The sequence below is a fragment of the Acanthochromis polyacanthus genome, chromosome 16, assembly GCF_021347895.1.
Source record: "Acanthochromis polyacanthus isolate Apoly-LR-REF ecotype Palm Island chromosome 16, KAUST_Apoly_ChrSc, whole genome shotgun sequence".
NCBI classification, from domain to species: Eukaryota; Metazoa; Chordata; class Actinopteri; family Pomacentridae; genus Acanthochromis; species Acanthochromis polyacanthus.
Window position 1 is genome coordinate 11,131,104 of NC_067128.1, and position 16,184 is coordinate 11,147,287.

Consider the following 16,184-nt stretch of genomic DNA (forward strand, 5'->3'; position numbering starts at 1 on the left):
GTGTTCTGCAGTAAATGTTATCTGTCCTGGCAGGCAGTCCATGTCAAATAGTACGAGGGTGAGGAGGGCGACGAAGCATGAGACGAGTCACGCTCTGTCCACTGTCAACCCATTTCAGGTCACCCTCTTTCCCCCAGTGGCCTGCTGGGTTTCTCTGATCACGGACCACAGGACGGCCATGTTAGATCTGTCTTCCTTAGCGCGATCGCAAACTCTTCTAGGATTAGTAATTGGGCAAGGGCATTCGGAGGCACGTATTCGTCAGAGCTGTCATCCGGGAGAGCTCCCTGTTTTAAAGTTTCCTTGTACATCACATGCCAGAAGAAGATTAACTTGATTGGATTCCAAAGAGTGAAGTTACAGAAGATGTGAGTTGCGTATAAAGTAGGAAAAATCCTGAAAAATTTCTATCTTTCAATATTTATACACTGAATTCAAAAATTTAAGCTTTCTGATTTGGATTCTCATTGTCAAAGCATGAATAATTTCTACACACCTCCTGCCAACTAGAGACTGATATAAACAAAAATTTGTGCTCAAAAATTCAGAGTAAAATGATACGTATCACACGGCAACCTTTTTCCCTACAGAGTCACGCTAAAATGATGGGCAGGGCTTTCATCGGATCATTTAGCGCTCATTGATCTCATGATTACCATGCTAACTGAGCTGTCAGCTTTGGCATCTGGCATCACTGATTCAGGCAAGGGGAGAGGAACTAGGAGGCAGGTCTACTTATCATGCATGGCCACACAATCTCTATTCTCTTTCTCTGGACTAGCCCGCTTAATTATGTGCTGAAACAAGTCTTCAAAGAAGCTCCTTTCACAAAGTAATATATACACCTGTCCAACCTTATTCAGTTCAAACAGGACGACCAATATTAATAGTGTAGCTTGTACAGACACACCCAAACAGTGATCATGCATGTAATTAATTTAACTATTAAACATCTGAAATACTAGTCGGTTAAACAAGTTATTCATATTTTATAGATTCACAAGGCAGATTAGCTATGATGTTATGCAGCCACCCGCCACTAATTGGAGCTACAACGCCATTAAACAGCAGACACCCCTCGTGATGGACATATGACATGTCAAAAAATCTGTTTAGGTTTTATTTTGATCTAGGAAATGACAATAAGATTGTACCACTTGACGGCAGGAATGTGTAACCAGGTTCAGCACAGGCACATGGAAGTTAACCTGCAAAGAAAGAAGGCTGCTGATGTCACTGCTAACGTTAGCCACATCCAGCAAACAGCGTGAATTCCTGCAGGTGGGAGCCACTGAGTCTGAAAAGATGCAACAGTTCATCAGAGCAAAACGTGCTTCTATCAACTTCATTCACCAAAGTCAGAGGAATATTTTGCACCCATAAACACAATGATAAGATGCAAAATCACAACCAGTGTTTTCTTACTTTTAGACGAGTCCGCTTAGACTAGTTGAAATTTAAATTGACCTTTAATCAGCAGGGAAATTAATTTGAAGGAACATCCAACCAAAGCAGACAGCCACACAAACAGTTCAGATAAAGAGGCTCCATTTATTTGCATCATGTCACTGTTGTTTACTGCAAAAGCATGTGATGGATTAGTGAATCAGAGGCACGATTTACAAAAATGAATTGAAAGAAAAAGCATTAGATATGATTTTGAGAGCATAAACAACAGAGTGATTGTTCTGTCAAACTGTCAAACATGCCTTGAATCAGACCAGAATCAGATGAAGAGAGGCACTGTTTTAAATGTCACTACCACCACCAGCGGTTTATTGACACCAGGGTTTGTTTAAGGGTAGGTGCTAGTGTTTTTGTGGAGCGCCTTAAGGTGAAGGAACATAGATGAACTTTCAGGTGACATACCAGAATGAATGTAAATCAACTGTACGAGTTCTATGCACTGACAAAACAAAAACAAACAAAAAAAATGGGAGAGGTTTCCTGATCTCAGATGAAAAGGTTCAAATGACAGAACCTGTCAGGAAATATTCTGCACTAAGCAAGTAAAACAGATGACTTGATATTTCTCTGTACGGTCAACCCTGGATGGAGTTATTCATTCTACCAATATATCAGTTGCCAGTATTATTGCCTGATATTAATCTTTCACAGATGTATTGGTATTGGTGTGATATATACCAATACTGTTGTGTAAACTTTTTTTACACAACATTAAACATAAAAATGTGTCTTCTGCAACTGAGACACAGAGCAACTCCCACACCATTGCTCGCAGTCTTCTCAGCACTGTCTGCAGCACATGTAGCAGAGTATGTAACAAAGTGCTACTGTGGGGCAAAGTCAAGCTTTGTCTTCATGGAGAGTTGCTAATTAGTTTGTGGAATACGATGCTGGAAATCTACGAAACAATGACCCCATCCTTTTCCCTTTTCACTGTAACTTTAACATGCTATAACTTGACAATATTGGCAGATATATTGATATGTTCTTCTAATTTTCTTAAATTGGTATCCGTTTCAAAAATCCAGTATCGGTGTTCAGATTTATTTTGCTGTAAATCTGCATCACAGTATTGGGAAAAGAAAACACTGCATCGTTCCTGGTCATGCACAAAGAGCTGGCATCATAAATCTTTAAGGCAAAAATCGTTTCAGGGATCTCAGTTTCAACTGATATTCTAATCAAAACCCTTTTAGTTTGATTAGAGCACCAGAAAACACTGCAGGTGCGATATTAGTTCAGCAAATGAAAACACAAACCCATTCAGTCTGAGAGGTGTGTTGGAGTGCGATTTATTTCACTACTGAGGATATTTTTGGTTTTTGACTACAACAATTAAACTACTTCAAGCCTGCAAAGTGTACAATTAAAGTACAAATTTGTATTAAAAAGGCAAATCATACAAAACTACTGCCATGGTCCTACAATGGTCCTTGTAATCAAAGAAATCGGGGGAAGTTAAATCTTTGATAATTACAGAGTTCATTAGAGTTGGGTAATTTCTTAATAGCTTTTAAATATGATAGCTATTTAAACATATGGATTTGTTCAGTTAATTCTATTGTCAGAAAGTAGTTTCCAGCTTCTAAACTATCAGCAACTGAGCCTAACAAATCGAAAATACAGCATATGGCAGCACAGCTCAAGATATCTGTTTAATTTCCTGCCTCAGTAAGACATAGATATAGAAACAGCCTGGAATTCAGAGCTCAGCAGGAGCACTGACCCAGAGCAAAGCTGCAGGTAACAGATGGGATTTATTGATCTGGGATATATCTCTATCAGCCAAGTCCAAGGTCACTGAACCTAGTATCTACCTGCAAAGAGCTGTCAGTCCTTGCTGAGCTTGATAAATGACACTCTGTCCATGTGAGCCTGCAGAACTTGACAGATTGTTGTAACATTTCCTGACAGCGTGTACATATAAGCATCAGTATTCTGATCAGGGGTTGAGCACAGCACACAACTCGTGGTTTTTTTCCCCCCCATGACACAGCAAACACTTTTGTTATTCAGTGTGGCACAACAGCATCGTGTCCCCCTCCCTCGCTCGCATCAGAATCTGTCCCGCTGACACTGATCAATGACGGTGGCAATGTAGAAGACGGAGAGAACAACAGCGCTATTGACAGCAACGATGGATTTTACAGGAAGCCAGGCAGTGCAGCCACATAGTGACTGACTGTGTAGGGAAGTTGTCAAAGCAAATGACTTATTTCATCCATTTCTAATTTTCCCTTCACCCACCGCTCTTCCTTTCGCTGCGATAAGCCGTAATGTACTTAAATTGAGTGCAGTCCTTCAGCATCATAAAAGGAGAAAATAATTGCAACCGCCAACAATCATATATTGTGTGGCGCTGTGTCTCGAAATTAAAAATATTTTGGAGTCCGGCGACAGCGAACAACGGTCTGCTTCCATTACTGTAAAAAACTGCAGACATGCATGTAATGAGGGCATAAGCAATATTTGTGCGGCAAAGATTAGTCTTGTCAAAACTCACACACAAAGCTGCATTTATCAGTCAAAGCTTTTTAAAATCCTGCACACGAACCCAGCAGCCAGTGAGACATGAATTTTAAATACAGCCATTTATCCACAGAGAATAAATTTGACACCAGTTAATGGCATTAAGAGAAATCTGATATGGGCTACCTGAATACCTGAGCTGATGGAGAGGGAGACCATTAAACTTTGTGAACTTAATGGATTATTATTTGAATAAAGCCACTGAGACAGATGAGACACACACAGAATCTGTAAGTAATAGCATCTCAAATCTGCGACAAAATAAAAACAATCAAAAGTTAAAGAAAAAAATGGTGGATGACATCAGTGTCATGATCATAAATTTAAAAGGCAATTCCTGACAAACAAATGGTGTCTATTTAGTATTCATTCAAAGAGGTCTTTGGTACAGTTATAAAAAGAAACATGATAGAGAATGTGACATAGTGTCCTCATTAATCTCACCAAGGTTCTGGATAAGAAAGGAAGTTAGTAAAAGCAAGAAGCCCACCAGCTGATTACAAAATTAATTGGGTGCATAGATTATGTGTTGCAGCAATAAACGGCTTCGGATTGTATTCAGAAATGTTGAGTCTGCATATATCAGACTGGTCATTGTTATGGTTTCTCAGGGACAAAGGCTGGATGATATTGAATATCAGTAGTGTACTGCCTTTGGAAAGACTCAAACTGCAAATAATGCAGTTTAAAAGTTTCACTAGCCCAGCAGAGAAGCTCAACACATGTTGTCTGGTCAATGCAATTTGTTCTGGTTATGTTTTGACAGGTCTCTCTCCATGACTCACAATTTTAGTAGCCACCAAAGGTTCTTCTGGAGTCACCACAATATTGGACCACATAGCTAAAATAAAATTATTAAACCCTCCAACAAACCCCAGCGTATCTTTTTCTACTTAATTGCCTTTTGCAAGAGCAAACAAACCTGTCGGATGATGCTGTTTTTGTTGTCCACACAGAATTCATTTCTGCCTAGAGTTGCCTACAGCGTGTCTGAAGGAGCACATACAGTTATATACGTACCGTCAGTATCCGCCAGGGTGGCTGGAGTTCTGCCCGGGAGCAAAGTTAAGGGCAGTGTCTTCATTGCTGGATTTTTCTTATGTACACTGTGAGCTCAAAGCATGCAAATGATATGGCTGGACTTGGAATCTATTAAGTAAATTGACCAGGAGCAACCCAGAATGATGGGATGAATATAAATCACTCGTGGCTCTTTCTGTGACTCCTGGGATTGTCCGCGCAGGTGAAAAAGCTTCACCTCTCGATGGCGAGTGAATGCACAGTGCGGACTGCTAAGGAAAATAGAACTGTACGCTGAGGATGAATGATTAAAGTTTCAAAGGGCAAAGTTCAAAATATCATGTCTTAGAGGACCGAAGTCTTATCTTAACAGAATCCACTCTTTAAAGTTGAACTGGATGTTATTATTCATATTAAAATCTCATATTAGAAGTTATTAGCTCATACAAGGGTGGCATTTAAACACAATTTTATTCCAAAAGCTACAAATGAGGAGAAAGGGAAGCTGGGAGCTGAGGTAGTCAGAATGGTGAACGGTTTGGAGTCATAGCTGACAGGTTGCAGAGGGAAGGCTGAGCTGAATGAATGTGGCAGGACTTGAGCAGAATTAGCAGGCGGGTTACACAGAGCAACTGGGATCCTGATACAGGGAGAGTGAGGTTAACAGGCAGCAAAAACACAAAGAGCAACAGGTTACTGAAACTGAGTCGGCTTTAGCAGCACATGACAGACTGAGCGATGTGGTGGAGACTGACATGCAACACTGAGGGTGAAGCATTGCAGGGAGCCTGATGAATTGATGAGGACCAGGAGCAGGAGTGTCAGCAGATTAGCAGCCAGGAGGCCGAAGGACCCCCCACACACACACACACACACGCACACGCACACGCACTGCATTGGCTATAATCACTCATAGGTACAAGGAGTTCAGTCGTGACATTGGATCTTTTCAGCTGCATCACAGTGGATTCTTCTTTCTCAAAAGCACTGCTGCACTTTGTGTCATATGATTAAGGCAAAGTTCTGCTTCTGTATTCCACATCAGCGCCATCCTGCTACCATAATTCATTTCTTTTGTGCACAGAGTGCATCTAGTCCATCCTTCCTTTTTAACTTTCTGAAAAAAAATCAGCGTGGCAACATACGCTTTACGGACTTTACCTTAGTTGTAGCATCTAGCTTGAGCCTTAACCACCTTAGACTACACGTGATGCCTGTTGCACAAGAACTGACACAAGTAATTTTCTGTAATTTGTTTTTGTCTCCGTGTCATTTTTACATTGTTTTTACGCCATATTGTGTCTTTTGTGTCATGTCGTATCTTCAGTTGTGTCATTTTGCAATTCTTTGCGCTCATTTTGTGTCTTGTCTCATTTTGTGGCATTGCTGTGCCATTTTGCAGTTTATTTCTGTCTGTCTGTGCTCATTTTGTGTTGTTGTGTCCATGTCATTTGGAGTCTTTTTGTGTCATTTTGGATCTCTTTGTGTCACTTTTTGTCTGTCATTTTGCATCTTTTGCGTCAGTGTGTCTTTTGTGTAATTTTCTGTCTTTTTGTGTCATTTTGCTATGGAGTTAGAACAGTCTCATAATTCACAAATGCACACAGAAGAATTCACAAATGTAAACTGCAATCCACAAATGCACACAGAAGAATTCACACATGTGAACTGGGGTTCACAAATGTAAACTGCAATCCACAAATAAATTAAGAAAGTTCACAAATGTATTTCTGCATTCACAAACTGCTTTTGTGTGTGAATCTTTTTTGAGACTGCTCTGCCGTCAGCTCGATCCACAAATGCATTTTTTTCAACACGGAAGTTTCTGTAGCCAATCAGATGTCTCCCTCCTTTCAGCCAATCACAAAAACTCACCCCACGTGGGGGTGGGTGTACTGTTCAGCCAATCATATGAACGCGTCCGCACAGCGTTATACTTCACCGTGTCATTGGGCTGAAGAGTGAAGCTGCCCGTCGGAGAGACCATGGCGTCTGATGGGGACAATAGACCCTTTATTTGTTTACAAACATTGTGACGTTTTTTGTGGCCGGGGCTTATGCTGGAGGCAAAAGCTGAGCGAGAAGTCAAGCGGGACTGGGAGTATATAGTTTGCGCTGGGAGTAACTCCAGCATTTTTAACCCGTTAAACTTCAGTGTACCGCCGGCGGTACACTTACTAATTTGCATAGGAATTTAAAGAATGTCCGAAGACTGCAAACGCGAATATATAAACATTATACGCCGATGGAAAGCTTAGATTCTCATGAATCCGCCGGTATAAATCACTTTCAGATGTGATTACCACAGCGGGTAATATAAACACATTTGTCCGACAAACAATGAATATCCATCCATCCTTTCTCTGTACACGGCTTTAACGTACACAGCGCGACTCACATTTCCGGGTTCATTATTACACACACAAAAAAAGATTCCACAAAAAACGGCCATAATCCAACCTTGGACATCCAGATGACACAAGCCAGTAAACTATTTTGTCCAAAACATGTCTTGAAGTCGGTATATAATCCACGAATCGGTTGTTTTAAAGGAAATACACCTCGCGATGCGCGTCCAATATTCCCTGTTTGCACATATGAACATTTGACAAGAAGATGTTTTAGTGAAACGGAGGAGTCGTCCGCACATCGTCTGCTCCTCCTGATCGAATGTTTAAACCTTCAGGGACCAAACGTGACTCCGTGATGATGTCACGGCGGTGAATCTGTCAAGACGTGAGCGTTGATGTTGATGATGTTGTTGTAGTTGTGTTGCTCTGGTTGGTTGTGCATGTGAGTAGTGTAACAGGATGTTCATTTTATCGTACGAACACATTTAAAACTTTTTTTCCCCCCTTTTGGAACTGGTTTATACAAAATTAGCTTTTTAATCTCCACTCGCATTGCCTCGAGAGACAAGTCAGCCTCAACACAAACACGTTTAATGTCGTGAGTCTTTGGCTGAGAGCTTCACAAACTTTACAGTGCAGTAAAATTAAATCTAGTCTGGTTCAATATACTGAGCAGTCTCAAAAAAGATTCACACACAAAGCAGTTTGTGAATGCAGAAATACATTTGTGAACTTTCTTAATTTATTTGTGGATTGCAGTTTACATTTGTGAACCCCAGTTCACATGTGTGAATTCTTCTGTGTGCATTTGTGGATTGCAGTTTACATTTGTGAATTCTTCTGTGTGCATTTGTGAATTATGAGACTGTTCTAACTCCATATTTTGCAGTTCTCTGTGGTCATTTTGTGTCTTTTCATGTTCTTTTGTGTCTTGCTGTGTCATTTTACATTCCTTTGTGTCCGTGTCATTTTGAGTTTTTGTGTCCTTCTGGGTCTCTTTGTGTCATCTTGTGTCTTTTCAAGCTATTTTGCATGTAATCGTGTTATAAGTGTCTTTTCGTGTCATTTTGTAACTCATTTTGTGTCTTTTTGCGGTCATTTTTCATGTCTTTGTGACAATTTTGTATCGACTTGTGGTTGTTTTGTGTCTCAGCAGCCGTTTTGTGTGCACTGGTGGTCATTTTGTAGTTTGATTTACTGTCCATACCATGTTTCTCTCCGTTACTGTGGTGGGTATTTCTGAATGAAACCATGAGAAACATTAAAATTATATTCTACATCTGAATAACAGAATGCTGTTACTGTGACAGACTGATGAAGCTGCTACGTTACATATCCGAGTCTGGTAAGGGCTTTATAGTATGGTTAGTATAAGAAAAAAAGCAACACCAGTGTGTTATTTAATTCCATTCAAGTATTTCCAAATTATATGTTTAATAAAATTGCACTACACCAACTTAATTAACATTCCAATAACCTTAAGCAGGTTTTTGGTGGTTCTGATGGTGGCCACAAAACTTTACGCCCAAACATTTAATTACTAAACATTTGGTTTGTGGATTAATTGATTAGTCACCTGTTAGCTTTCTTATTGGTTGATCATTTTTGGCTCGGTTGGTTTATTCATTTGTTTTATATGATTTTGAGTAAAATAGATCCTAGATTAGAGTGAAGCTGATCGAGCCTTTTTGACCACAAATCCAAACCCCTATTGGTATTTGAAGCTGAAGCATTCTCATCTGCAACATGTTGGCAGGAGAAAGTATCAGGTCTGAGATTACCAGAAGCAGGTCAGTATGTGAAAGTGAACCCAAACCCTCCACAGATCAGAGCCTGTTAGAGTCATGCTGCTTTGCTGTTTGAATATGAAACCAGTTTTATGGTAAGTTCAAGCTACAACAGGCTGCTCGGCTCCCTCAAGCCAGTTCCTCCACTCCCTCAAAGCCAATTTCACAGCTTACAGTTATGTTTCCCCACATCATAGCTGTGCTTATCCGGGGAAAGGTGACAGGAGAAAATGGCGAATGGATAAAGTGCTTGACCGGAGTCTGGGTGCTGAGAGAGCACCGCCTTCACCCCAGTGTCAGAAACATCCATCTCCACAATGAACTGACTGGTTGAGCCAGAACAGGGGCTGATGTGAGGAGACTCTAAAGCCTAATAAATACCTGCTCTGCCTCAGGAGACCAAGTGAACAGGATGGAAGACGAAGTGAGCTGGGTGAGAGGAACTGCCACCTGGCTGTAGTGTTTGATGAAGAGGTGGGAGAAGATGGCAAACAAAAAAACAGGAAGCTCTGGGGCTGCTTACAGGTTGCAGGTGTGGGCCACTCAGTCCCTGCTTTTACCCCAAAAACAGTACAGAACCAGAGGGAAATTCATACTTTTCTTTCTTGACATATAGGAGAGGTGGACATTGTTGGATTGGGCTTGGGAAAAAGCAAGAATGCCACCACGGTACACAAATCAGTTCAGGAATCTCTGAGTTCATCATTGACAATCATGACCTTGGAGGTGAAGTTAGCAATGATAAGAGATACTTATTCTTACCTGGGATGTTGTTCAGGCCATAGTAGTCAGGGTGTGTTGTCCTTCTTGGAGACAAAGACGAAACAACACCTGTTCGAGAGGATGATTAGGACTGCTTCTAGTGAGTCTTTGATGTACTTCTCCGTGACCTCTCTGGATGTGGCTGATTGGATTGTGGTAGTTGCCGAAGGGAAGAGGTGCTTCAGGGAGCAGGTCAGTGAATATGATGGAAATAGAAGGGTTGCTGAGAGAGAGAGAGCTCGATTCTTACTTGATTACTAGAGTCTCACTCCAGTGGCATTTGTTTACACCAATGTGCACATCTGTACATGTGTGCAAGCATGTTTGAAGAAAACGTAACCACTACACACGTGGACACAATTGTTGGTACCCCTCAGTTAAAGAAGGAAAAACCCACAATTCTCACTGAAATCACTTGAAACTCACAAAAGTAACAATAAATAAAAATTTATTGAAAATTAAATAATCAAAATCAGCCATCACTTTTGAATTGTTGATTAACATAATTATTTAAAAAAACAAACTAATGAAATAGGGCTGGACAAAAATGATGGTACCCATAACTTAATATTTTGTTGCACAACCTTTTGAGGCAATCACTGCAATTAAACGATTTCTGTATTTGTCAATGAGCGTTCTGCAGCTGTCAACAGGTATTTTGGCCCACTCCTCATGAGCAAACAGCTCCAGTTGTCTCAGGTTTGATGGGTGTCTTCTCCAAATGGCATGTTTCAGCTCCTTCCACATATGTTCAATGGGATTCAGATCTGGGCTCATAGAAGGCCACTTTAGAATAGTCCAACGCTTTTCTCTCAGCCATTCTTGGGTGTTTTTGGCTGTGTGTTTTGGATCGTTGTCCTGTTGGAAGACCCATGACCTGCGACTGAGACCAAGCTTTCTGACACTAGGCAGCACATTTCTCTCCAGAATGCCTTGATAGTCTTCAGATTTCATCGTACCTTGCACACTTTCAAGACACCCTGTGCCAGATGCAGCAAAGCAGCCCCAAAACATTACTGAGCCTCCTCCATGTTTCACCGTAGGGACAGTGTTCTTTTCTTCGTATGCTTGGTTTTTGAGTCTATGAACATAGAGTTGATGTGCCTTACCAAAAAGCTCCAGTTTGGTCTCATCTGTCCAAAGGACATTCTCCCAGAAGCTTTGTGGCTTGTCAACATGCATTTTTGCAAATTCCAGTCTGGCTTTTTTATGAGTTTTTTTCAGCAGTGGTGTCCTCCTTGGTCGTCTCCCATGAAGTCCACTTTGGCTCAAACAACGACGAATGGTGCGATCTGACACTGATGTACCTTGGCCTTGGAGTTCACCTTTAATTTCTTTGGAGGTTGCTCTGGGCTCTTTGGATACAATTCCAACGATCCGTCTCTTCAATTTGTCATCAATTTTCCTCTTGCGGCCACGTCCAGGGAGGTTGGCTACTGTCCCGTGGGTCTTGAACTTCTGAATAATATGAGCCACTGTTGTCACAGGAACTTCAAGCTGTTTAGAGATGGTCTTATAGCCTTTACCTTTAAGATGTTTGTCTATAATTTTTTTTCGGATGTCCTGGGACAATTCTCTCCTTCGCTTTCTGTTGTCCATGTTCAGTGTGGTACACACCTTTTCACCAAACAGCAGGGTGACTACTTGTCTCCCTTTAAATAGGCAGACTGACTGATTATGAGTTTGGAAACACCTGTGATGTCAATTAAATGACACACCTGAGTTAATCATGTCACTCTGGTCAAATCGTTTTCAATCTTTTATAGAGGTACCATCATTTTTGTCCAGGCCTGTTTCATTAGTTTTTTTTTTTAAATAATTATGTTAATCAACAATTCAAAAGTAATGGCTGTTTTTGATTATGTAATTTTCAATAAATTTTTATTTATTGTTACTTTTGTGAGTTTCAAGTGATTTCAGTGAGAATTGTGGGTTTTTCCTTCTTTAACTGAGGGGTACCAACAATTTTGTCCACGTGTGTATGATTACATAATGTTGCTCACATTATTCAGATGTAACTGTTCACATGATCAAATGTGAGACTGCTTTTATGAGTAGTTTCATCATGTTGACATTATTCCCTACCAAACATCTAGCTGAGTAGTATTAACCCTCTTGCTGTCTTCTTGTACGGGCACCACAAAATATTGTTTCCTTGTCTGAAAAAAAATACAATTCAGCAAAAAAAAAATCCCCAAATTTCTGAAAATTTGAAAAACCTTCAGGAAGAAAATTCCAATAATTCCTTAAAAGTTTACCTTAAAAGTTTGATTTAAAAAAAAAAAAATCCCACAAATTTGGCAAGAAAATTCTTGTAAATATTTTCAAAAAATGAGTAAAAATCTTTCAAAAAAATTCTAAAAATATCTAAAATGATTACATACGCATCAGTAAAATTTGTAATATTTTTTTCAAAATATTTTTTTTCCACCAAAAAAATGTTCAAAAAATTCCCAAAAATATTGAAAATGTGGACATCAGAAGTTTCACTGTAAAAACATATACTATTTCACATTTTCAAACTTTAAAATGGGTCAATTTGGTCTGCAGGACAGCACAAGGGTTAAACAATATCATGGGTGTAGTATGTTGTAATTAGCATCGGCAGCAGTTTTAGTGAATGAACGCAAATAAACCTTAGATCAAAAACTAGCTGAAAGTAGTTTACATAGTAATGATGAAGCAGATGACTGAACTTAAAACACTCTCACTCGTGAGGCATCACCAAGGTATGACAATTATCTATATTTAATAAGGAAAGTAAATTATGTCTTCTTCTTAGTGTGCCTTGCTAACTTTAAATAGCTATGCATGTCGCCTCAGATATGCCAAATAAAGCAGAGATTTTTAATAAGCCTTTCCAAGATATGGAACGAGTGTCTGAGTGAACTGATAAAAAGCTTTAAACCTATAAATGAGGCATCCGTTGAGAACAAATGTGGTTGTGGAACTATGAGATGTTTGTCTTTGCAGTTATCGGTGCAGTTTCTGCACAGGAGATACATCATGTTTGGTACATTTACAGCAGATAAATCAAGTCAAATCCAGTCATATACTGTGTAGGAGGTGATATAGGTAAATATAAGAGGTCGTGAAGCACCGCCTGCTAAGAAGGCTGACACATTATGAAGAGCTGCATGATGTAGCATCCACTTCACCATCTGACTGATTCTCTTTAGTTCATAGTGATGTTCGACTTCGGAGCAAATTCCCCATGTTTTTTGTAACTGTACTGCACTAAACTGATTAGTACTGAATGATTAGTCTACATTAGAAACAGTGGAAACATCAAAAGCTGTAGTTTTAGATATATGGTATGTAGTGCATCCAGGATTTAAACTGTCGTGTCTGTGGTTTAACAAATTCATGCCATTATTGTGTGACAATCTATTGTGATGGCATCTCATGGGGTGACGCTCCATCACATTTTTAATGCATTATTATTATTATTATTATTATTGGATACTTGGATTAGATATTTCCCCTATATGTTCAGCTGTAATACTAACTGTACAATGTGGTTAAATTGAGTGGAATTTAATTGCCAGCTATGGTATGTGACGTGTAGACTTGACCTGAGGCATATCATGTGTCTGCACTCCACAGGTTGCCTCTGAAATATATAGAGACTCTGACAGCAGTCACAGTGAGCAGGCAGCAGTTAGAACATTAAAGGTTCACTTCAGCTGCATATAGTAATCATTTATTGCTGCAATTTACAGCTGAGGATTTGAATTAAGTTAATTTCAAGCTATTGGAGAGTGCATATATTTCTAACGGTGATGTGGACTTCTCCAGTGTAATTATATTTTCCAGCAGTATGACAGCTCAGTTCATTATGACAAGCAGCAGATCCGCCTACAGTGTTTATTCTCCTTCTGCGGCTCAGGTTTGTGTTTTATAATATTCTGCACCTGTGTGAGCTGACTGCTGTCTGAAGTGCTGATTGGGAGGCTGCCAGCGATGTAACAGGCGTCAGGATAATTGCCGTCTTTGATACACTGGCAGGCATTAGTTCTAATGCAAACAATGATGGGATTTGGTCTCTGCAGCTGGTAAATTTGGCATTTCAGACAATCTAGACATCCTGTAGATGCTATTTTGGAAGCTCGATAGTAAATTCTGGGCACAGCTCTGCTATTTTGTTTCCATCTTGTTGGCGTCTGTGTAGTTATCAGACTGTGGCACTGTCTCAGATTGGTTTTTCATCACTTGGAAAAGTCGCTGATGCATAGCATATGAAGCGACGTGGCATGAGTTGGCTGTGAAAAAGCACAAAATTTAACGTCCAGTTCGTTTAAATAGAAGACTGTGTGTCTGCCTTGCTCTAGATTTGTCCTTAACTGCCTTACAAAGATCTAAGAATCTTCTCCAACTTAATTCATCTTGTTGATTAGTATCCCCAAAATGGCTGAAGCAGTTGTAATGGATGAAATCAGAAATTTATTAGAGGCCTGGATATTTGATGGTTTCCCAACATTTTTGTATGCTACATGGATTTTGAATATTACAGTGTGTGACAAGATTATGGTAATCTTTGGTATTGCTGTGGCAATGTTTTTGCAACGTGTATACAGTCCTACAGTAAAAAAAAAAAAAAAAAAGGATATTGTATAATCCTCCTGAATGAGAACACTAGATATGCTTAAATACTGCCAGAGTGATTCTTCCAGTCCACCTTTTATACAAATGCGTTATCACCAAGCCATGAGACTGAACTATACAATATGATTTACACCGTAAGAGGCGATTCCTCTAAAATAATTATTCTGCTTTACTCTTGGCATTTTTCATTGTACAGTGAGAATAATACAGGGAATTGTCCATCTTTATCTATTAAGGGATAAAAGCGAAGGTGCGCAGCAGAGGAGAATTTATAAAACTGGTCTATGGTGCTTCAGCAGAATGAATGTGTCTGTTGAACGCGGAGTGGAGAGAATAACTTCAAGCTGAGAGCAGGCAGGGACATTAAAAATCAAAACAATAGGAACAACGCTAGGACACGGTGTATTCTCTCAGCACACAGTGGAACTTTGGAGATGTTGGTGGGTTTTTCGTTTAATCAATGGTCTAAGCCACTGAGATACATCTGTGGGAAATCTACTTTGTTTCGAGTGCAAGGATGGGGGGGATCGTGTTACTGGCAGATCCTGTGGACTACAAATGTTTTAGAATTACTGACAGGAGCTTATAAGTATAAATGAAACATGTTTACCAGTTAGACTACATTAGTGACCCACACACGTACAGTGACGCACACACAGTGGGGCTAGTTACCTGTTTTTACCAGAAAATAGGTAGAAACAGGGTTTAATTTTACTTTAACTGCTTTACTTTGAGTTTAACCATTTTTATTTATTATTTGTCATGGTGTGCAGGGAATAATTTTAATGTTAATACGCAAATGAAAATAACTAAGGATAAATGAGTCATCTCGCTTTGATACGCGTAAAATAGAAAGTTAAACCCAGAGGCATGAGGACAGAGACCAGGGTGAAGCTGCTGCTGTGTTGGAGGTTCCTAGTGGCTGACCTGGACCAGATGTCACCGGCCTCTGCATGCACCTCAAGTCCTTAGCTGGAGGTGGTGGGGGACATGGGGACGTGGGTGGTTTTTACTGTGTCAATGGTCGGTCCACACAAACAGCAGCCTCCACCAGGGGGAGGCCTGTGGATCGGAGCGGGGGAGATGAGAGGCCAGAGAGCGGTGGACTAGCGACCTGCACAGAAGCCACAGGGAGAACGATGGAGGGCAAAAGGCTCCATAATCAGGTTATAACAGGCTGGTTATGAGCCAGGAAAGGAGCCTGCTTGGAGTTTGATCACGCAACTGAACTTTGCTTTCCATTGTGTGTATTTAATGGCAGTTTGCATCGAGCAGATTTCAGTCAAATCATCAAATTTTTCTTTAATAATTTTGTTATTGCTTTTGAGGAAGCGTCCATCGCCGGTACATATCACAGTTAGGTTATTCCATCTAAAATCATCACGGCCTTCTGCTCGACCATTTGCTCAAAGCTTCTTTATCATAAACTATGAGTATTCAAAATGCTATCTTTACAATATTATCTTAAATCATCAAGCACTTTCTGGGATACATATTTTTTTAATTCCCTGTCAACCTACTTTAAGCAGGGGTTTTTTTGCACAGTGAGATTTGCATTTGTACTAAGATCTCAGGAACTAATTAAAATAAAAGCCGGAAATTTTCATTGTTTCTCATCATTAAAATAATTCAGAATCTGCAATACTGGGCCAGTAAATCAAAT